At 38.3% G+C, this 24,010-nt stretch overlaps 1 long non-coding RNA gene across 1 annotated transcript in view; it reads left to right on the forward strand.

The window, feature by feature from the left end:
* The window catches only part of LOC148186915 (uncharacterized), a 48,414-nt gene that overhangs the window by 2,824 nt on the left and 21,580 nt on the right, over nucleotides 1–24,010 (forward strand). The window contains exons 3-4 of the long non-coding RNA XR_015779038.1: nucleotides 3,235–3,317; nucleotides 11,700–11,782. This is a non-coding gene — a long non-coding RNA (uncharacterized LOC148186915). The remainder of the gene's footprint in view (nucleotides 1–3,234; nucleotides 3,318–11,699; nucleotides 11,783–24,010) is intronic.

Here is a 24,010-nt window from a genome sequence, read left to right on the forward strand (position 1 = left end):
CCTGCAATGGTCTGGCGACCTGTCCAGGGTGTGACAGCTGTAAAAAACAGCTGGGATGGAGCCATAAAATTGAAGAAGGTGATGTTGTTTGATATCAGGCAACTAAATCAGAGAAACCTAAGTGTTTTGCAGTTCATTACAAGTCCAATAGAGGGTGATATTGTACAACTTGATGAAGGCTCTCCTCCAGAGTGCAGATCTGGCTTATTAATGCGCTCTCGAGCAGTGGTCACCACTTTGTATTAAATCCCCCCTTCTGCACAGAACTTTTTGTGCCATGAGGAACCAATATGAAAAGTTCTTTTATTGCTGAAGAAGACTCTAATAAAATTTTTGAAACGTTAATGATTCCTTAGAAAAAAAGTTTCTGTGATACCGCACTATGATGATCCTCGGTAGTAACTTTTAAAGTTTTAAACAAAACACAGTTGATTGTTAATCACACCAAAAAGCCATCTGCAGTCATGAATCTTTCATATTCTGTTCATCATGTCACAGTATTTCTTTTATTATTGTTTATTACTCTTCACTGGTGAAAAAAATAGCTTATCGCTTTACTACATCTCTATTACTGAGTGTTAGAAACATGTCAGAAATTCACTCCTCTTTGATCAGCTCATCAACATGCATGTTCACACGCACACTCGAGAGAGAACACATTTTTTCTTTTTTTTATTACAGCACTATGGAGTTTGCTGCCAGCTCTTTTTTTATTAACACTGGGTTTTTCCAATTGCCTGAGGTGTTGGAATACTTTCCACCCAAGCAACATTAAGTCCGTTCTTATTTTCCAACTCCTTTAAAGATTAATGCACGCGTTAAGTTTACTGTTGTTCTTAATCCTTAAATGCGATAAGCCTGTTCTGCTGGTTAGGAATCAGACTTGTGAGTAATGTGTAGGAAACACCTCTGCTTCGTAAATGCTTGTATATAACCTCAGCACTGTATTACCTAATTTGAGTTTTATGTCTTATAATGAGTACATTCTTTTTAAATTACACACATAGCTAAGAACTGGTAGTACTGTTTGCCAAAATCCCAGAATCCAGTAATTCTGTGATCATAGATTTCTGTTGTCATTGTTTTTCCCTTTGTTGCTGTTGCTTTTATATTCATAAGCAAAAGAGAAAGCAAGCTGTGTTTGACGAGAGCGCTAATGACATTTAAACATATGTCCTTTGGGATAAGATGCTTACTGTTGACTCTGCGGCTGTATTTCATCACAGGATTTATTCTCGCTGTCACGCAGTTGCTAAACCCCACACTGGGGGGATGTGCATGATTGAATTATACATTTATGACCAACAGTAATACTGGCGACATACCATATGGTGAATTCTTTGAGTGTCCGAAAGTCTTTATTTCCCAAAACATGCCGTAAAAAATGTTGATTTCCAAACATTTTCAGGAGACGTTTTCGAACACCACCCTTAGTTCATTTATCCCAAGAATCCACACATGGGATACATTTAGTATGCCTATCACTGTCGTTTACAGAACGTTTAAAGAGCCAATAAATATAGATAATCTAAAAATACAGTGTGTAGGATCTATTGGCAGAAAAGGTATATAATACTCACAACTATATATCTGTTAGTTTATAATTACCTTAAGTGAAGAATCCTTGTGTTTTCCTTACCGCAGAATGAGGACTTTATATCTACATACAGACCAGGTCGTCCTCCACAGAGTCCTTAATCCTTACATAGATATGTTACCTCAACGCTGTATCCTGCAAACAGCTGTTAAAAACAAAAAAATATTAATAAGTTGCATCTTTCTTTCAATCACTTCCAAAATAAAAACGCAAGCATCAGCCATATCCAGATCTTTTAGCACGAGGTGAAGATTCTCATGGAAACACTAAAGTTTTCGTCCACTAGGGCTGCCAGAATTAACTCAAACTAAAAGTCACTTGTAGTTGCTTTAAAACTTTGTGATGTTGTTGTTCTAATTTGTTAGGTTGCTGCTGACATTCCTTACATCCTGATAAATTATTTCCACTGTTCACGTGTTTAAATGTTTCCTGCTAACCAACGCTTCAATGGAAATAGGGGGGATCGTCCTGCGGACACGAGCATGTAGTCGAAACTAAGTCGTAATGTGTCGGTAACCACGTAATGTGTTGTTTGAGAAGTGGAGCATCTTTAAACAGTCACCAGTGTGTTTGAGTGTTTCTTTAGAATATAACTGGCATGAAATATCAGCAGCATTAGGAGGAAACAAAAATCTGCTGTCTTGGCTCACAGATTTAATGTCGTCACTGTCATTACCCGTAATACGGATTAATTCGAACAGGAAACCATCACTCATCGTCCAGCCTGAGACCGGCTGCACAGTCATGTCTGAACCTGCAGGTGGTCTGAGGCCTCCTCAACAATCTGCACAGTCAGATTTCTCTATGGAAAAAGGACTCATAAATTTCTGGTAGCTGGATTAAGGTTTAGGTGGATTTATACAAATCTCTGATGAGTGTGTCCTGAGTGGCAGTAATGACTTTTCAGTCTGTCAATCACACACACACACACACACACACACACACACACACACACACACACACACATTCAGGTGCTGGATAGTTTGACGTCACATTTTGGACAGAATGTATACCTTTTAATATCGTTTTGGGATTAAATCTTTTAAAAAGCACAAAGAAGTGAAAATATTTGTCTCGTTGAACTTCAGCTGGGTTCTTGGACAGATGATGGATGGATGAACTGCAAACGTCACTGGAGAAGACTTTAGCATATTTGTAATGTTTTGCTGATTGCTCGGAAGTTCAGTTCAAACTCCACCTTAGAAAATGCAGCTGGAGGTGTTTTTTTCTTAACACTTTTTGAAATTGTGAGGATTTCTTCTGAAGACAGTGAGAAGTAACAGAACTGTCATGATTTGTCTCGTGTGTTCAGTTTCTTATTGGCCAAAGACAAATTATGGACTATATCTCCTTCTTTCAGTTAATTAGACCCCTGTCAGTTTTTCCACTCATTGAGGTTTTTAGTGTTTTTTTTCTCTGGAAATCAGCAACATGCCTTAAAACTCAACACAACTACCTACACTGAAATACCTTTAGCGCTCTGTGTTTATGTCCCCTATTAAATGGTTCTCTCCAGGAAAGTAAGAACCAGTAAAACAAAACATTACCATCTTCCTTAAGTATTTTACCCTTGAATAACCATCAAAAACACAGCCGGGACTTATATATTCTTCTTCCTCTTGTGTTTTATTTTACAGTCTTGCTGTGATGCTGCGGAATTTCATGCTTCAGAAAATGCAAGCTGCTCTGGCGAAAATAAACGCAAACATACAGGAGCTGGGTAAGTAAATTGAGATTGTTGCTTTCGTGAGTAACACCAGTACCACCTTTTATTTAAGTTTAAAATGTGTAGTGGGAAGGCTTTGAGTTTGAGCTCATTTATTCATTGCCATCATATTGACACCTTTAGACAGAAAGAGCACATGCAGCTTCACCTGGAATGACATTATTATTATTAATTGCAACAAAACCATTGTTTATGTCTGCATTAAGATTGACACTTAAACTCTTTAACAAGACATGGCTGCTGCAGAGCTGTGTGCACAACTCTGATCTACTGGCAATGGAAAAGGGGTCTGTAATCCATTTTTAGCAGGTTTTCCCGCGTTTAAAACAACCTGTGTACAGACGCTATTTTGGTGATAAACGGGGTATGAAGGAGTTCTGTCCTGCAGCCATTCACATTAAAAAGCATAAACTAGCTACGTTTAAAAGGAGGAGAGAGGATGTCCTGCAGAAACGTTTTGTCATTTTATGAGCTTTATGTTGAAATAGTATGTGCGGCCTTTGAGCAGTGATATTCAAACCAGACAGAACTCCAAGTTGATTGATGGTGGGAAATTTAGTCTTGATTAACATGTTCCCTTTTTTATTGAGAAAACCACAGCTGTTATTGTGATGCTGGTTTCAAAACATGCTGCAGTGATACAACCATAAATCTCTGTGTATGTGCAAAGTTTGCATATTTAATCATTTTTAATTGCCATTGTGTTAAATAGTTCTGAAGTGCATGAATAATGAGCTTAACTTAAGCTTAAACTGTCAGGAGGTGGTCCAGTCGAGGTGGTTAGCCACCAGCATCCGGATAGATCTCGTCTTGTGACCAATTTAGTTTGTAGACGAGGGCTGTAACAATAGAGTACTGTCTTCAACGTTTCATTTCAAGCAGACCACATAATTTAAAAAAACTCTATAACACATGCCTGGGTTCAGTTGTAGAAATGCACAGTAAGTTTTCAAATGTTTCTGCATGTTTTTTCCCCCCTCTGTAACACTAAGGCCCAATTTACACTTGTCACATCTCGTATCCAGATAAATCCCAGATGGGATTTAAGACACTGTAATTTACCAGATCATAAATCTGGTGCAATCTGTCTTGGCTTTCCCGCCCATGTCAAGGTGGTGATGTAACGTTACCTGAAGCCATTTGGTAACTGCCAAAAACACCAGAAAAATAATAACTTGTGCACTTGTGCAGTTTAGCTAATGACTGAACTCAACTTTATGGAATTTTATGGACTACTAAAGTTTTTATCGTCTTCACGGCTCTAACTCACGCCACTCTCTCACCCACACAGATCATTCAGTGGTTAAATTGAACAGGTATAAAATGTGTTTCACCCTCTGTCTGAAATGCTCCGTTTCAGTGCCTGTGCTCCTTCATTGTAGCAGGGAAATGACTAAAGGACTATAACGGCACCTTTGACTGTGATAAATCACAAAATAAAGGATTCTAAACCAAAATCTTCAAAACAAGACATGTTCCAGATGCAATATAACTCGAAATCATGGAGAGAAAAGAAACATTGTCGATTATGTTTTCCTGACATCAGCATGTAGCTACATGTAGCAGTGTAGGCTATGTAATGTAAACACAGCACTAGTGTGAAATGACTAAAAAAAATCCATCGTGAGCTGACTTAGCCAAAGTAGAAAAGACTGTTGGAAACATAATATTCAGAACGGTCTGATGGCTTTTTGCTCACAGGGACTACTTCTACTTCTTGTTTAATATGAACATTAAACATTTATGAGAGAATATAAGGAAAAGCATACCAGGTCCCCTTTAAGAAATCAGATAGTGAGATATTTCCACAGACTGCTTACTGACGAAGTCACAGTTGGAAGGAGTAAAGGTTACGTACGTAAGTCTTGAGATGGATGTATTTACAATTTTTCAGTACCTGGCTAGAAAGCATCTCAGCACCCTTTTGGAGGCATTTGCGCTTAGCTTTTTTTTTTTTTTGTTTTTTTTAGATCACACAGCTATTAAATCTGTCAAAGATGCATGAAGTGCATATGGGGTCAAAAATGCTTCTCATCTTTTGCCAAAAGACAACGGTTAGCATCGTTATTCCAGCTGGCTACTTTCTGAACTATAGACTTAGAAACGCAGGTTTCATATGATGCAGGTAAAACTTCTGTGTATTTGGACAGCTGTAGGAGGCTCACACAGACATACACTGATTTGTAGGAGTCCCTGTTACCCTGAATGTCTACAAGAGCCATAGAGTTACAAAAGCCACATCTATAGGACACGCGGCGAGTTTGAACAAATATTTTCCTTCGAGTCTGGCCTCTCACCTGAGACCTGCAGCCGTTCTCTCAGGGTCAACGGGGTCACGCGAACCCTTGAACCTGTCAAGGTGGTGATTCTCGGAGAGAAGTTGAAAAATCATCAACCTCACATTACAGTAGTGCTGAGGTCAAAGGTCAGAGGCACTTTTCATACAAAGATGATGGTATGAAGAAAAATGTTAAAAAATAAGAGGAAAAACAAGTTTGCAAGGGTTTTTGTCACTCAAGGCTCATGGGAACTGCTTGGTTTGTGGTTTTGTGATAAACTCAGCTGAGTCTGATTCAGCAACGTGGCGGAGGAGGCAGAGAGGTCCCACACACACACACACACACACACACACACTCACACACACAGACACACAGACACAGAGGAATGTGGGGAATGCTGGGAAAAAAAACTTTAAATGAATTGATGTCGTCAGTGCAGCAGAGTGGAGGGAAACCTGTAGGCGAGATAACACATCTCTGTTTATCAGTCAGAGCTTTGCTCTCTTTTTTTGGGTTTTGTTGTGGTGGAACTTTTACATTTTTCCCTTGATTACATTTTCCCATGGCTCAGAAATAACAGCAAGTGATGCATACTTGTTTGGGTTTTCTTTCCAACAACTGGTGTTTTATGACCAAAATCAGTTAAAGGGACAGCCCCCCCCCCCCTTTTTTTTTGGGTTTGAGTCATAGTAAACCTGCCAACTTAAAAACATGTTTTTTTAGTTGGGGTGCAACTTGAATCTGTTGTAAATCCATCCACCTTCTTTTTATTAGCTTTTTTTATTTTAATAAAGATAAAAGATTGAGGTTCAGGTAGAAAAAGAAAAACACTGACTGGGGGAGATTGTCTGGTATACTAATAGGGTGACTGCAGAATAGATGAGCAGGTGGATGTGAGAGTCAGGTGACTGAGACAGGTATCTGAGGGTATCTGGTCGACAGATGGAGAAAAACTACAGAGTTTCCTAGAGATGCAGGGCCTGGGAAAGTTGGAATGTGGCTTAACCTTGTAATATTTCATTTTATTTATGAAAACCTTTAGAAGGTTTTTACAGGGTTCCCACAATCAGGAAAAACCTGGAAAAGTCATGGAATTTCTCAATGACATTTTTCAGGCCTGGAAAAGCCATGGAACCAGTAAAAGCCATTGAAAGTTTTCGGAAAAAATCACTGAAATGTGTTGTACGTAATAAATCAACTTATATTAATATAACATAACAGTGAATTATAAAAAAAAATTGCCAAAGGGAAACGTAAGTTTTCTTTTTTAAAAGATGAAAAAAATAAGAAAACAGGTTTGGAAGGCATGTTTTCCTTTCTTTTTTTCTTTTTTTTTTTTAACTTTTTTTGGCAATTTGTTTGGATTTTTGTTTGCTTGTTTTTCTTAAATTTTTGGATGGCATGTTGTATTTAAAAATTGACAGAGTTTGAATTCGAAATGTTTGAAAAATGTCAGGCATTAAAATTGTTTTATTTTGGGTCCTTGAAAAGACATGGAAACGTTTTGTAATTCTGTCCATGATATCGGTGGGAACACTATTTTTAGTTAGTAGCATTCACATTTGTTTCATGCTGTCTAGCTTGCTGTGACTCTCCTCATTTGTCCACTGACACCTCCACTTGTCCTCAGGGTCAAAGGTCATATTGTTTTCTGACTCTGCAGGTCAGACAGACTCCTGAAAGGTTGTCTGTAGGTGGAAGTCAGGTAAACTAAAGCTGAAAGGTCCCTGACCGTGATAACACCTGTGCATCCCCCTGAGGGGCCTTGAGGCAACAGACTGTCACGTAATTTGTTCTCCTGCTCTGAGCCTGAGCGGAAAGGTTGCACACATTGTTGTATGAGATGCAAATGCCTCTAATCAAAGGAGTTCGGTGGTTTGGTGAAGTCAAAACTGTTTTGATTGTAGTCGCCGTGATTTAATCTTAGTTTGATGTTCCAGTCACTCTGGCATCTCATAAGATCTTAGACTGACTTCCTTCCCTCAAGGCAGCTGTCGGTCTCCATTCATATTTTTTTCAGAAGGTCAACCTGATGATGTCCGGTGGCTCAGTGGATAGAGCAGGGGCCCCATTTATGAAGACAGTATCCTTGCTGCAGCGGCTGTGGGTTTGACTCCAGCTCACGGCCCATTGCTGCATGTTGTCCTCTCTCTCTCTCTCTCCCCCTTTTACGCTGTCACTCTGTCCTATCCAATAAAGGCAAAAATGCCAAAAAAAAAAAAATTGTTGCCGATTTAAAAAAAAAAAAAAAAAAAAAAAATCCATCAAATTCAAAATTTATATTATTTCCCTTTTTGATAATTCATCTTAGGGAGTATACTTTAAGTTCTGTTGCATATTTTCTATCCGATTATGATGTTACCAGGGTGACACTTAATGTCAGAAAGATTGACTCTTACAAATATGTTAAATTTTGTTACAATTCTATGTTTTGTGGACCTTAACTAAATATATTCTATATTCTATATATTCTTATTCTGCGTCAAAATGATGTTGGCATGAGATGTTTCGAAAACTTTGGATTTTGGTGACTTAACAACACAATTTAAAACCAACACAACATCCACATCATCTGTCGACAGTATTCTGCACCAGACTGACATTGGCATTAAACATTGTACTGATATTGAATTTTTAAAAATTCAATCAATGACGTTGGTGGCCAGCTGGGTGTTAACTGTCCTTTGTCACATTTAACTTAAGAACACCTCGAAAAATTTGATGTTTTTTCAGTCCAGTAAAGTTTTGGGAGCTTTGGATACTTAATGTTCTCCATCTAATGTAAAGTCACCCTCTTTAGAAAAAGTAATGATTTCGTCCATGGTTGTTTTGAGTCATGTTGCCCGAGGCTGTTTCACTCAATTACGTATACGTATACAAGTAGTTTACAAAAAAACTGAGTTTTGTTCAGAATATATTATACATGAGGAAAAAAGTAACACATGCATGCTTACTCCATGCCAAACAAGTTTAATGAAGACTTTTGATCCGACTTGGGTCTTATCAGGTCAAAATGTTTGAAAAGATGAAACCACACCTGTATTTATCTATATTGCACCCCAACAGGCTGGCGAGCTCTGTGGCGGCCTGTGTGGTTAACCATCTAAACCGCTCAAGGTGGAAAAACAATTGGCAATCAACAGTTCAATAAAATACATAGAAAAAAATGCACGGGGAAAAAAAAGTGATGCAAATTACAAAACATCAAGTATATCTCAGTTGACTGAAAATAAACAGGAAATAAACAATATATGTCCTGTGAGACATCAGTCAAACTGCAACAACTTCATGTTTAGACGTCAAAATGTTTTTATCAGGACAACTTTAAAATCTGTTTCGTATTTCTTGCTCCTCCAGCTGCCTTTAGGGGTCAGCAGAGCTCTCTACAGAGCCTCCTCATAAGCAGTGAGAGCGCGGGGGTTGTCGGTGTGTCGCTGGTGGTGGAGGGGTTGATGGGTAGTGGTACACGGTGATATCATTTTCCATCAGTTCCTCTACCTCCTCGCTGCTCCGACAGGCAGCAGCAGCAGCTCAACAGATGAGGTGAGGAGGAGGAGGAGGAGGAGGAGGAGGAGATTTTCCACTACCACATTTCACCTCCGGGCGACCGCGTCTGGAAAGACAATATCTCCAGAAAAGAGGTCATCAGTCAGAGTGAACAACATTTAACCCAACGACAGAGTGCCAGTGATTCCTGTCTGGAGAGCAGAGTGGGAGGCTTAAAACATGCAGAGAGAAAAGTGTGTTTCTATGGACAGAGAAACTCTTTATCTAATGCTCCATTACAGTCAAACAACTCCTGTAAATCATCCTCTGCAACACATAAGCTCACCCCTCTGTATCGGAGATGGGTGACTTATTGCATAAGCACAAATTGTTGATCAGTGACGAAACTGTCGGTGACGTCTAAACAACCTTAAAAAGAAAAAAAACCCTACTCTCCATGTCCCTTAATGGATAAATGTTTCTCCCGGTTGTCAGGATGAAGATTTAAATGCGTCACTGGTCTGTGGCTCCGAAAGGGAAGCTGCCAAACAGGCGTCCCAACATTCACATCATCTGCTCGGACACGACGTCACTGAGCTGCTGCAGGAGGACTGGGACTGAACTGAACCTGCCGTTTTCCATCATGACAGACGTGACAGTTTGACAGACGTTACGTAACTGGCAGCTGTTGAGAATGTACATGTTACATTTTTTTGGAACCTTTGGTAACATTTTGGTTCAATTTACTGTTTCATATACAGTATGTGGTCCATATTGAAGCCAAGAAACTGCATCTGCTTTCCAGTGTTTTTTAAGGCACAGACATTTATTGACCTTTAAAGGTAGAAACATACAGAGCTCTGGACTCAAGTCACAGCATTTGGACTTGAGTCAGACTTGGGTCACAAAGTTGATAACTTTAGACTCCACTTTAAAACCAATGAATTAAGTTTTTTTTTTTTTTTAGACCAAAAAATAGTTTCCTCCAAGCCCAAAGATTTACAAGTGTGTTATTTAAAAAGTATACAGCGAATCAATACGTTTCCTGAATCAGCTGACGTTCAGCTTCATGGGCACTTAGTTCTCCAGATTTACTTTGTTTGAAGTAATCTGACAGCATCTAATCAAGTTGCGGGAGAGAACCATTAAAAACTACGTCACATTTTCCAGAGCCAGTTGGAAAAATTATACCAAAGGTAATTTAATTCTCGCATAGAAAGTATTTGAATTTGCACAAAGAATCGTAAGCCAAGGCTATTAATTACACAGTTAACAAGTTAATGCTCAGCCAAGATTAACTTAAAATCTAAAAATTTTGAAACACGTTCTTGATATTTGTAAATGAAATATGTTATTACTCTGTCGTTAAAATTGCTTTACATTTTGCGAGCTTATAATGACCTGATTTGTGTCTTGACATGGGACTTAAGTGCGAAGACTTCACACTTGTGTGTGTGTTCATTGTAATGAAGAAATATGTTACCCAGTGCAACAGTGTGGATTGTTCATTACGTTTAAATGCACAAAATATTCTGGTTTCTGCCCTTATTCTGGGAAAGATATAGATATATTTTTAAAAGTATTCCCTTTCACCTGCAGCTCCGATTAACACGCCCTAACATGTTTATCACTTCAAAATATGAAATAAATCGAATGTCTGGAGCCACTGTCTTTTTGCTTGTACTGCATCATAAAATGATTTTTGTTTTTTAAGTTTTCTACCTGTGGCAGACTTGTTCAAGCATGCAAACACAGCCTCCCCTCTTCAAATTGTTGGCATCATGATATTTGCGTAATCCAAAAACCTGTCATCCAAATCTTTCGTAATGTTTTTAAAGTAGGTGTGTTTCTCCTTCTGACCTGAAATATGAGCTTTTCTTCTGGGCATGCATCTCTACCCCAGCTTTGCAAACTGTGATTGCAATAACTTTTGGGAAGTGGCTGCTGACATTCTGTGAAATTAAGACTGACATTTTAAAAATATTTTTATGCATCAATTTTCTACGCTTTCTGCATAACAGACCCCCGCCGACAAACGCTGCGGCACTGTGTCGTGTGTTTTTTTGACCAGTAGAGTGTCACAGTTTGATGCACTCTGCCATCAGCTCTGACCTCTGAGTGATTCACTTTATCCACTCTGCACTGTGACTTCAAAAACTCTTCATCAGTGTCGGCTACCGCTGGTTAAACCTGCGCTGACAAATGAAACCTGTTATCGTTATTTTCCACAGCTGTAGGGCTCAGAGTATTGAGCTGCGGTGAAATAATGAAGTCACTGCTGGTAGAAAAAGGGTCAACCTGAGAACAGTGACCCTGAGGAGAGACATAAGATGAAAAATAAAAACTGATTCACAGGTTTGTCTCAAGTTGAGAATAGTTAACCGACTTTTGTTGTTATTCTGATTTTCTCTTTTTAGTTCTTGTTTAGAAGTTCTCAAGATGTGTGAAAATGTAATTCCATGTAGAGCTGAAAAATTAATAATCTAGTCAATGGACAGACAGTTTGTAACATATTTGACACCCCTTTGCAGGTTTTGACAAGGGTCAACCAGAGAGCAGGAGACAGACTTTTTAACCAACTCACGGTTGACCCTTTTCTCTTTGTTACCAGGTACAGGAGGCCTATCAAGCTGCCAGAATAACGGAAGATGTGAAGCAGAAGATCGGAAAAAAAACGCCTTCGCTTGCTCCAAGGTAAGACCATAAGCTCTGTAAAAATAATGGACATAGCCACAGTGACATCTCTCCCTGGGTTGTGTACTCCCATTTGGAAGCCTCCAGTTTGGCATTTTGTCATTATTTTGTTTTTTGGAGCCAGAGGTGACATTTAGGCATGAGGGTGGAGCTGTAGATGAGCAAGGTAGGTGGATCTAACAAATAGACTGTATTGATGTCTTGCAGACAGACTGTCACTCAAACTACCCGCCCATAAATATTCTTATCTTTAGACCCAGAATTAAATGTAAACAGGTGAGTAATATAAAAATCCACCTCTACAGTTGTCATGAATGTTGACATTAGCTATAGAGACAAAAACCTTTTCTGTACCAGGCTGTGAACATGTTTATTTATGCTGTAAAGTTGTGCATTTTAACACAGGGTCTATGGGGATTCACTCTTTTTTTTGAGCCTGCCTCAAGTGGCTACTGTAATTTTGGTGCTTTTTTGTTGGTTTCATTTTTCAGCCTCACAGGTTGCTGCTTGTAAGACGCCAACTAGTTTAATACATTAGCAAACCTTTGGTTGGATGATTGAAAATGAAGTTATAGCTGTTTTTTTACCACTGGGAAGATGGTCCTTTACAAAACCTGGCTGTCTACGCAGTAAAAAGACATTTTATATTATTTTGTGTTGCTAGATGAACAGAGAAAACAGGCTTTGGCATTCGCTTTTGCTCTAAAGTTCAGGACAGTAAATGGTCCCACAGGTTGATGATGTATGAATGCAAACTCGTCTATTTGACACAATGGGGGCCGGCTGGTTACAAACTATCTTGTGTTACAGTAATACAGTGAACTAAAACATGTCTCTGAAAACATTTGAGGCGAGAAATATGCAACTCAGGAACTGAATCTTGGTTTATATTGATTAGTTTTACAACTAGATCTCCCTCCGTTTTCACTGTGCAGGAAGCAGTGTGGCGCCCGCTTCCTGTTCACCACAGACTGTTGCTGGTAAAGCTAAACAGGGTGTCAAAATAGAGATAGGCAGTGCAATAACATTATCTTGATTAGCATTGCTTAGGTTTATAGTTGAATTGAGTTTGGTCTGAGTTTTGGGGGGGTTTCCCCCTTTTGATCCACTTCTATTCTCTTTGTGTCACAGAAATGCGGATGTACATCCATTAGTTGAAGCAACAGCCTGAGAACCAGTGAAAATGCTCAATCCAGTGAGATTTAGCTGTGCGGGGGCATGGTGATCTTGGCACTGGGTAGATGAAGTTTACCACAGCTCGTTTACACTTATTACCCTCATTGTAATGATACAAAGCTGGTTGAAAATCAGCTGAAGTGCTGAATGACTGCCAGGAGGTCTAACTTTACAGCTCATATTACTGGCCAAGAGGTAGCTTATGTCAGTGCAGGAGCCACCAGGCCCACCTGTGAGGAAGAGGGTGCATTTAATCCCATTACAGACAGCGTTTCTGAGTTTACATGTACTCTATGTGTTAATTTAACTTAAGCAAATTTGGGGACAGCCCATTCACCAGACCTTTTCAGGGGCCCAGCCATTTCTGTGGGCGGGCCTGCGAGAACCACAAATGGAAACCAGAATGCTTCCAACGCCAAAATCTTGTAGGCTACCGTTGCCTATTCTGCATATATATGCAGAATCTGTTTTCTTAAAGATTAATACACCTGTGACGGTATCAAAAGTAACTTTGGAAACTTTTGAGTCTCCACTAGAAGTTTTTATATAGATCTGCAGGGTTTAAGAAGTTTAACCTAACCCATAATTATGAAGCCACTGGGTTCAGCAGGATTTAAGATGTTAAAATTGCTGTTTGGATCAATAGCAAATAAAAAGCTGCAGGGAAATATGCAAGAATCTACACGTGCAGAAGCGTCTTCTCCTGTGGTGTAGCTTTCATCCTTGACATTAACCTGCCTTTGTTCTATTAATTCATAGCAAATGACTGATGACACACGCAGTTAGAAAAGGCCTGGGAGGTGAAACATACCATGTCCATGCAGGAAGTGCAGCTACGCCCAAAGTAACAACAGACATTAAAATGATTTGTGTCTGAACCAGAAAGGACACATGTGGACAGACAGAAAATAACATTGGTGGTAAATTCTGGCAAACTGACCTGAAAAATAATTCAACACATATGCAAAAGAGAGACACTTTTAAAGTTATGAATCACACTGAAACCTTCACTTAACTTTGGGAATTAACATTATTAACACTTAATTATAGGGGGCAGCGATAACAGGAATAACTCTGTTCAAACACATCTGTAGTCTTCTACAGAATGTGTTTCATTTATTTCATAATTAATGTTTTAATTTTGTCTGCAAGATGATGTAATAAGACACAAACACACGTTGTTCCAAAGAAGACAGAAATGCTGCACAGATGTAGGTTTTAATTAGGTATAAAGCAGAGTATTGACAGATTGCTCAATGTTGATAATTCCACCATACCGCTGTTTCTAATCATTCCCAGACATTATAGACAGAAGTCACAACAAGCTAACAGAGCAATATCCCTGGTATGTCTCACAGCTTCCATCAGACACACACAAGTCTGGTTGTGGTTTAATCAGAACTTGTTTCATGAAAATAGCTGCTGGTGGAAACAATAAAACCGAACCAAAAAAAGAAAATGCCTTCCAAATACCAAAACATTATGTCGAAAGAGGCTAAAAGGCTATGCAGAACTGCAGACCTGATGATCATTTCCCGGGGTTATATCCTGCCTTCAAATGGAGCCCTCTTTACCATGTTCACGAGAGAAATCCATGTGAACGCCACGGTGAACGAATAATCCCCAAAAGCTGAACATTCTTACAACCAAGATCAGATGAAAAATGTGTTTTTAATCCCTCTTTGTTATCACATCCCAGGCTGTTTGTGTACATATTTAACAATATATACCCCCCAATATCTATCTATCTATATATATATATTTATGTTTTTATGTCAGAATGCAATCATCTTTTCTTACTTAAAAACAAAATATGAGATGTGCTTACATAAGCCAACACCAGCCAGTTTCAGCCAGCAATATCATGACATCCACCCGTCAATTAATCTAGCTAGCAACAGCATGCTACATCGGTGTGTCTTTATTTACCTGAAATAATGTGGTTACAGGCCGCGGGCTAGGATTTATTCACTTAAGGAAAGTGGTATCTGTGACCATTCTAGATTATACGCAAGCCATTTTACAATGGACCGCTTCAGCAACTACTACGAAGCATAGGCTGATCCATTTATCCATTTATCATATTTGTGGAAAGTTCCCAAAGACACGCATTTCTAAAAAAACATTACAATTCAAAACACATCCTAACAAATAGTCTTATGCACAGCTGGGCAGCGTGCCTAGGCACACTCGAGCAGAGCAGAAATGCAAAAGCGTGCACAGGGCACTCGACTTGTAGGCAGAAGTGTTTTCTATATCGTAACGTTTCAGTGAAAATGCATGTGTTTGGGACGTTCTGAGCACAGGACTGGATAACTGAGACTGAAGGTTTGTAAACAGATGTTTTCTGTACTTGAAATCATGAAAAATGTTCGCCTTTGTTTTATTCTGTGTTTCGTAAACATTGTGCACATAATCGCCATTTATCCAATACTGATTTATTTATTGAATAAAATATATAAAAGACATGATTTTAGATTTTAGAAAAAGATCAAGTTTTGGCTTAAATTATTTGTTTTTGTTACCGTTAAAAAACTTGAGCGTATCGACAAAGTTATTACAATTTATTCTAAGGGGAACATGAACAACTGAACCAAATTTCCGTGCAATTCATCAAATAGTTAACTCCAACCACATATGTCAATCTCTTGGCAGCTCTAGAAGAAAAGCCAAAGTCTGTAGGATTTATCCTCTGAGGATCACGAATGTCTGTACACAATGATAATCCATCCAACAGTCTGGGCGATCTCTTATTTCTATTTAGTGGAATTCTAAGAATATTTTTCCCAGTGACTCTCCCCATCAGGGACTGGGAGGCAGCATCATGTGGTGTTGGCCACATTACGAAAGGTTTGTGGTTGGAGTGTCTGGTGCAGAGAGACCTCCGCTGTGGATCAAACCACCGGAGTTGTTTTGTCTGAAGCTGCTGAGACTTTATATCTTCCTCCTTTTTGTCCCAAAGTTTTTCCTGCAGGCTGTTTTATTCTCTCCTCACCCACTTTAAACCCATCAGCCTCTTCTCACCTGTTTCCCAGCCTTGACTGCTTTATACGTCAGAGCCATTGCTTTAGGTCAGAGCTAGCTAATGTGCTTCAGTAAAGACTGCATTTGCACAACTGAATATTAACCCTTTGAAACCTGAGCATCTTATCCTCTGAGTCTTTTTTACTGTTGAGTTCTCTGCTGTTGACCCTCTGCCCTCTGAATTTTACTTTTAGGTTTTAGCCCTGTAGTGTTTTTCTAGGCTTTTGTTTTTTATTTTTTTGTTGTTTTTATCTGTTTTTAACTTGTTTTTATTGTCTTGTGGTATACTTCTTACTGTGAGCTGCTTGGCCCTTCAATTTCCTTTGGGATCAGTAAAATTAATCTAATCTAATCTGAGACATATTCCATGTATATAACTTTTTTCTTGTAGCATAACTTTAAACAAAAATAATAATAGTAATAATAATATCATATTATTCTTAGAATTATTATTACATATAGTTTTTTGGACATTTTTGCCTATTTTTTTTGAGAATTTTGCAAAAATACTCCTCTCTTTTTTTAAAGCAAATTTTTTGTTAATTTTCTTCTAACCCTTTTTCTAATTACTTGCAATGTGTGGGACTTTTCTTGCCAAATTGCTCATTGTCTTCTACACCCATGTTAGGGTGTAGAACCACAGGGTTAAATCAAAGGAATACCAACCACCATAAGGGGGAAACGGTCTCTGTGTTGTTAAAGTCTGCAGAAAAGCATCAGTTTCATCATATACCAGATAGAGCCCGTCAATGCCGCTGCATCAGCACCCACTTTGAAATGCACAAATTCAGACTTTGTATATATATTTGACAAAAATAATAAGCAATAGAAATAGTTTACTGTTACAACTCTGCAGAGCCAAACTGTCATCAACATGCATGATTCCTCCATCAAAGGTCATTTCACAAGTTTGGCAAATGATCACCAGATAGCTGAATGGGGGTAAAGAGTTTCCACAGAAAATAAATTATCCAATTTATGTTCCTCCCTTTAGACAGAAGCATGGAAAAAAGAGTCTAGCGTCACCGTAGATTATCATGGCAGGAGAAAACCAAAGAGATTAATTGAGGCTTTTACTTTGGCCCAGAGGGAACCAGATAAAGTCAAAATATGAACTTAATGGGGGTAATTATCCCGATGACTGCTTCTATTCAACTTTCCATATTCATGGATCTGTGCCCAGCTGAGATATTGCTGTCTTGATCTTTAGGGACACATTTATTTTGTTTCCTGTTATTCTGCATTATTCAGTCAAAGTGCCTTAAAAGTCAATGATTGTCAGTGAAGTTCCTCACATTGTGATGTTATCTCTCCTTTTTTGACATTTAGCAGACAATAAATTGGGGCACGAGTTTCCCTTATTAACCAAACCATTCTCCATTTTTACTCATGACAATTATTGGCTTTTCTTTTGAATTTACATGGGATTGTGGTTCCTTGAATATAACTTACTTACCAAAAACTGTCAGTATAATACTAAAGTGCAGCTGGAAGATCCATCCTGAAAGATGTCAAACTTTTTCAAAATAGGTCCCTTAATCAGCCAAAATGGAAAAAACCCAAAGCTATCTCACTTAAATCTAAAAAGAAAATATGATCTGTTGTGGAAAATTTCTCATCATGTGTGTCAGAAGTTGGGACCCATCAGGTTTGATTTGTTTGTGTTGATAAAGCAGTCTGATGTGAAATAAAGCAGCCACACTGAGGATTGTTTTTAGATGTTGAGGGTTTTCAGTGCCACAAGGAAAAAAAACAAGAACAAACAAGAGATACATAACTTAAAAGAAACCCTAAATGCCAAGAAATGAATATGATGAGAATTATTTAATTTATTAACTACCATTAACTGTGTGACCACTTCATAAACATCTTGAAAAAAAAAAGAAAAGACTAAAATCAAATTTCAAAAAGAAATTGGAACAATTAAATATTGCAACACTGGTTGAAAAAAACAATTATAATTTCTAAAATTTTCCAAAGTTGTTTGGGTTTTTTTCACACCCATCAGTGCATGGCTTTTTCACTTAACATGCATTAAAAGTATAGCATATAGGAATTGTTGGTTACTGTTTTTCAACATGCTTGCAAGCGAAAGTAAAAGCCAACCCCAGATTCACCCTCATTTTGAAACAAGCTTTGTCCGGTTGCCGTTTCACTTTGCTATATTTGTGTTTCTTTATTTCCTGCATTTCACTGTATCCGTGGTAATGCTGCTTCCTCCTGGATGTATGCTGCTTGCGGTCTGGTACCTGGTCACTACGTCTCTATAAAGTCCCGACCAGGAATGTCCTGAACACAGTAAAATAAAAGAAAATAATCAAAAACAGGCACAGGGCAGAGTCACTGCAGAAAAAAACACTCTGCGTCAGAAGTGATGAGTGCATGAATAATTATTTCTATATAAACTATGAGTCCAATGATAATTGTTAAATGGGGTTGCTTTAAGTGATGAACCCACAAAGAATTATCACCCAACTCTTCAGTTCCCCTCAGAGATCGAGTATTTATTATCCCATTGTTTTAGTTTTATGGCACATTTTATGTTTTGGCTCTCAGCGCCATCATCAATGTGTTTTCAGTGAACATGATGCTGCATCAAAAAAATCTGCAGAATGGGAAGAAAAAGGAAAACCTCCTGTTATTTAGACTTGCAAGTGTTTGCTAGTAGTGGAAGAAGTACCTTTTGCTTAAAGTTCAAAATAAAAGTAGAAAGTGGAACATTTAGCAGCCAAAGACTTAGAGTTTTTACTCAGGTGTTGGTGGAGCAAACCAGAGCAAAGTGTGAGTGAATATTAGACTTAATATTGAATAGGTGGGTCAGTGCTAATAACAAATCTCTGCTTTCTCACAGCATAATCAAACAAACTAACAGACTTATTAACATCCAAAGTTTAGGCTGCCTGAAATATTTGGCGTCATCTTTCTCTTCATCTCAGTCAGTTATAAAGAAAACAAAACTTTCTATCTGTTGTGGAGTGTGTTTGTTCATGTGTTTGGCCTCTGGACCCCCTGAGCCGCACCTTAAATACTTTGTGCTGCAGAGCAGATGCAACAAGTACCAGGATGCAAAGGTGCAGAGTGTTAAACAGCAGATGGATGCAGCCATCGAAGACACACGCATCAGATTGAGAGAGTCTGATTCATCTCCTGCCAAGCTGGCAAGGAACCTGCCTGTGTTATCTGCCATAGTTCGTTTCTGCCCACATTTGCTAGGTTTTGTTGGCAGGTGTTCATTCAGACCCTGCAAACACAAGTACAGGTGCACACACACACACACACACGCGCGCACACGCACGCACACACACACACACACACACACACACACACACACAGAGTTGGCTGACTCTACAGTGATTGCAGGAGGCCAGATTCAGATACACTGTCAGGTAACATGTTAGGTGCAGTGGTGAAAAACTCAGACTGTCAGTACAATCGAGGCAAACAAGGTGTCTGTGCTCAGGTTTTCCTATGAAACATGTGCCTCACACCTGGACAGCTCATCCATTTCCTGCAGCAGCAGTAGCTTAAAGGTTCAGACAGATTTCTTACATATCCAGGAAGATTTATGCAACTTAATGTCTTTGAGTCCCAAAAAGAACAGTCTGAAATCTGATGTATATTCATAAGTAGTCCCTCGGCCAGCTATTTGCAAGCTCGTGTTTTTGTGTGATTTAGCCCATCACCAGCGCTGGAAGGTAACTAAGTACATTTACTCATGCACTGTATTTTATTGTACTTTACTTGCGTACTTCCACTTCAGGCTACTTTTGCTTCACTACATTTTGGAGGCAGATATTGAAGTTTTTACTCCACTTTTTGCTTTATTTGAAAAGTTAATATGCAGATTAAAATGGGTTGCATTGTTATAGATTAATCTATCCAGCAGTGTGTAAAATGAAATTAGCTACACATTTACTAACAACATGAGAGTGATGAACACATGAATAAAGTAAAAATTAGAGTCATAATATATACTGCATATTATTTTGAAATGGGCCATTTAACATGATGAGTACTTACTCCTTTGGTACTTTAAGTACATTTTAATGCTGATACTTATGCACTTTTGCTTGAATACGATTTTGAATGCAGGACTTTAAGTATATGTGCTCAGAGGTATTATTATTTTTAATCAAGCGAAAGATCTGAGTACTTTTTCTACCACTGCCCGTTACAAACAAACATTATTGAATTATAATAAAGCATCGATTAAAAAAAAAAACAAACCCAACACCTACTACCAAGTAAAACATACGTCCAGTTGAAAAATACATGAATTGAGTCATAGATAGCTAATCCACCAAGAGAAAATTGTTGCCTATCTTCTGTCAGAGCTGTGGTATTTCCACGCAATACTGTTACATACAGAATGCAGTACAAATATTAAAGCTTTATGTCGTTTTATTAAAAAAAAAAACATTAATTATGTGCTTCCTTTGCTAGTGTTAGCAGGCTACAAAAGTATAGTTTCCTGTTGCTTTTTTGCTCTTTGGCAGTGTGGAAGATGATCTGGCAGATTTATTATTTAAATTTTGGGTCTACCTCCCTAGATTCAGCCAACAATAGCCTACATATGTTTGATATTGATGTAATGTAACATCATGTGACATAGGTCACTAGCATAGTATGTTACACATACTATGTTGTTGTTTTTAAAATAAATCGGTTGACTTTGGTTCCACACAGGACACAAACAGGGGGCACCTGGGTGAAAGTACAGTTTGTTTGACCAGTCCACCTCCTCTCCCGCTCACCCCATGCAGACTTTCTCCCTCTTTAATTCTCACATCATTAAACTTTGCTGCTCTCCGGTGCGTCTCTCACTGAAGGGTGCTGCGTTGTGCTGGGATTTGATGCTGAGAGCCACTAAGAAGTGTTGGACTCTGACAATTTGGGAGAGAGACCGGGTTGTATCGAAACATGATATTTTAAGGTTCATACAGCTCTACTGTACTCAGAGTTTAAACCTAACATATCATAATAAGATAATCTTAAACTTCTTCTATTCCAGACCATAAACATACCTGTTTTAGCAGTATTAGCTCGAGGAAAGTTGAGTTTGAGGTTGAGGTTCCTTTTATAACTATTGTGTCAAAAGAGTAGAGATGGGACAAAACTCAAGACTGCTGAATACTTGTTGAAAAAATAGTTAAAAATCTTGTACATTGACAGTATACACACTATATCCATTGAATTTTGGTTTATAATTAAACTGAGCATCAGACTTTGGCTGAAATGGGGTGTCCATGTTTGCTTGTTTTTCAGGCTATTTGTAATATTGAGCACCCAGTCAGTTTTTTTCAGTTTCCAAATCATGATTTTGACTGGGATGTTGACTATTTACAAGTTTGAAAGTGGTAATAAATTCACTCTTAATATGACATGAACACAACATTTGGATTTCTGTGGCTTCCACACTGGAACCGCCCATAGGACAAGCTTTCTTGTTTTTTTCACCCAACACAGATCAAAGAACAGCAAAGTTGTCTCTTCATTTTTCATCAGGGCAATATTTTTGTTTTTCCAACTGCAGGCTAAAGATCATTACAGCTCCATCAGGCCTCTGGTGTGACTGAAGACACGCTAGGGTCTTTTTTGTCAGTGTTTACTTCACTGCTATTTCTTATTTACCACCTTTATTTCCAGCTGTTTTCATTCTAATTTGAGAAGACCTTTGATCTGATGTAAGTAAGTGGAGAAAGATGTTGAGGATGACTTAAGTCGGCTGTGGCTGAATATATATTGTGGCACACAACTTACAGTAGAAGGATCACACGCAGGCGGTTTAAAGGGCAGGAAATTTCCCAGAGTTTGTCATAGTGGCAATTTATTTACTGGCATGTAATACAAACAGGAATTCACTGCAAAGGGACAGAACACGATGACAGACAATAAACTGTGTGGCAGTCATAGCTGGAACCATCATGGAGGTAAATAATGACAAATAACCAAAAGTCCTATGACTCCCAAACCCTTATCCCAGAACATGTGTTTGTGGTCTGCCAGAATGATTTGTCAGGGGGGCGATATAATAGAGGAAAATTGTGAAGCATCAGTGCACAAATAGAATCAGTATACCCGGTCTTTGGTCTGTCATCATGAGTAACAAACAAACAAAAGATATGATTGTATATTTAGTTTTTTTTGTAATTTAATTATGCATTTTCCACACAACAATAGGCTAAAATATTATAATTAGCACCTGGCTACACAGTAACCACAAGGAACAAACTAGAAGGAAGTGAGGAAGGTTAACAGAGAGAAGAGACGAGAGAGGGAAAAGAGTTTGCTGTTATTTTCATAAAAGAGATGCGGTGGCTAGTGTCACAAAATCCACCAGATCAACCAGATTGTCCCCTATCATTTTTGTGTGTCTGGTTTTAAAATAACATGACACACGTTGGCAACTTAAGGCAGAAGGAGTGTGGAAACTAAACCTACAAATTAGTGACCCATTCCCAGAGCGGGACTGGGATAATAATTCAGGTCATTAATCTAACGTCAGCCCAGGCCAACATCCACACATTCCCAACAGACAGCGTATACTGCAACAGCTTTGTTGAGCTATTTTCCCGTTTACTGTTTGTGATAGAAATATATCTTTTAGTGATAACTGCACACAAAACCAGCTTCCAAACAACCAAATATATATTTAGTGTCAGCATTTAGTTGTACTTCTGCAAGTAAAACTGCAGGAATAAATATTCACTTTTGGAGTGTTTGTTTGCACCTGGCATTTCAGTAACTAGAGGCACTTGCTCTGGACAGAAACGAGTATACAACTGTTTATGTCCTATATTATGTCCTATATTGTTTTAATGTAGACACTTCTTTCCAACAGATCATGGTTAAATGTTGTTGCAGTTTGTTTTATGATATTTTGTGCTGACATTGGCCCTATTTTCTGTTTATTTTTCTACAAAATGTTCTTTGTTCAGTAGGTGGCTGACCTATTGTCACTTCTCATTCAGTTATACCAATGCACAGCTCAGCCTTTCAGCATCAGCACCCATCAATGGGAATGACTTTGTGTAAAGTGTGAGAAAATCCACAAAGGGTTGGAGGAAATTAGGTAGATAGGTAAAACAAACACAGGACTTTCATCCAGGAGACTTTTGTTTGTGTCCTGTGTGAAACTACAAGTGTTTGTGAGGTTTTTTTTAATCATGTCACATAGTTATCCCTTTAAAGCAAAGTCATTTTTTTGTGCAGCTTCACAAGGCCTTTCACAGATAGTTAAACCTTTGAACCCAGAGCAAATTGCTTTGATTTATTTTAAAAACCAAAATGCAACTTGGTAAGAAATGTTCCACAAATTGCAGTAAATTTGTAGATTTAGATTTTTTTTCTATCTTTTTAAAAAGGAAAAAGAAAAAGCTAGGGAAATACTATTTTTAATAATGTTACAAAATTATTATTATTTTCCAGGTCATCTCCTTGTTCTTTTTTTGTTTATTGTTCTAATTTCCTACTAATTTATGGGTAATTTCTTCTTCCATTGCCCATTGCCTTATTCCTATGTTTTTGACATGCAACAAGGCAATTTGCTCAGGTTTCAAAGGGTTAACTTTAAAGTTCGCAGGTTTCACATCACGTGTTACATGATACTCGTTAACTTACTTAAGTAAGTGAAGTTACATGACAAACAAATTTATATTCAACCAAATCCTTTTTTTTCCCAAATCTAACCAAGTACTGTAGTCTGGTTAACCACACCTAAAGTAGTTTTGGGGCAGAAACTTAAGTTTTCTGTCACATGGTCCCTGAACGTCCAAAACTGACTTTAGAGGGGTACGTAGATTGTCATAGTTTGACACAGAGGGCTATTGACTTAGCTGCCTTATTTGATGAGTTGAAAGTGAAAATAAGTTGTGATGGCAGCTATAAAATCCAGTTTTCAGGTTACAAAGGAAACAAGAATGCAAGGGGAAAAAAGGAGGAATGATTTTGTAGGAAATGGAACCCCTTCATGCACTTTTTTGACTTCTGTTTTTGACCCTTCCTGAGATATATCAGTCATTATGTACA

This window comes from Plectropomus leopardus, chromosome 16 (genome assembly GCF_026936395.1).
Source record: "Plectropomus leopardus strain MGB_pleo_1.0 chromosome 16, ASM2693639v1, whole genome shotgun sequence".
Classification (NCBI taxonomy): Eukaryota; Metazoa; Chordata; class Actinopteri; order Perciformes; family Serranidae; genus Plectropomus; species Plectropomus leopardus.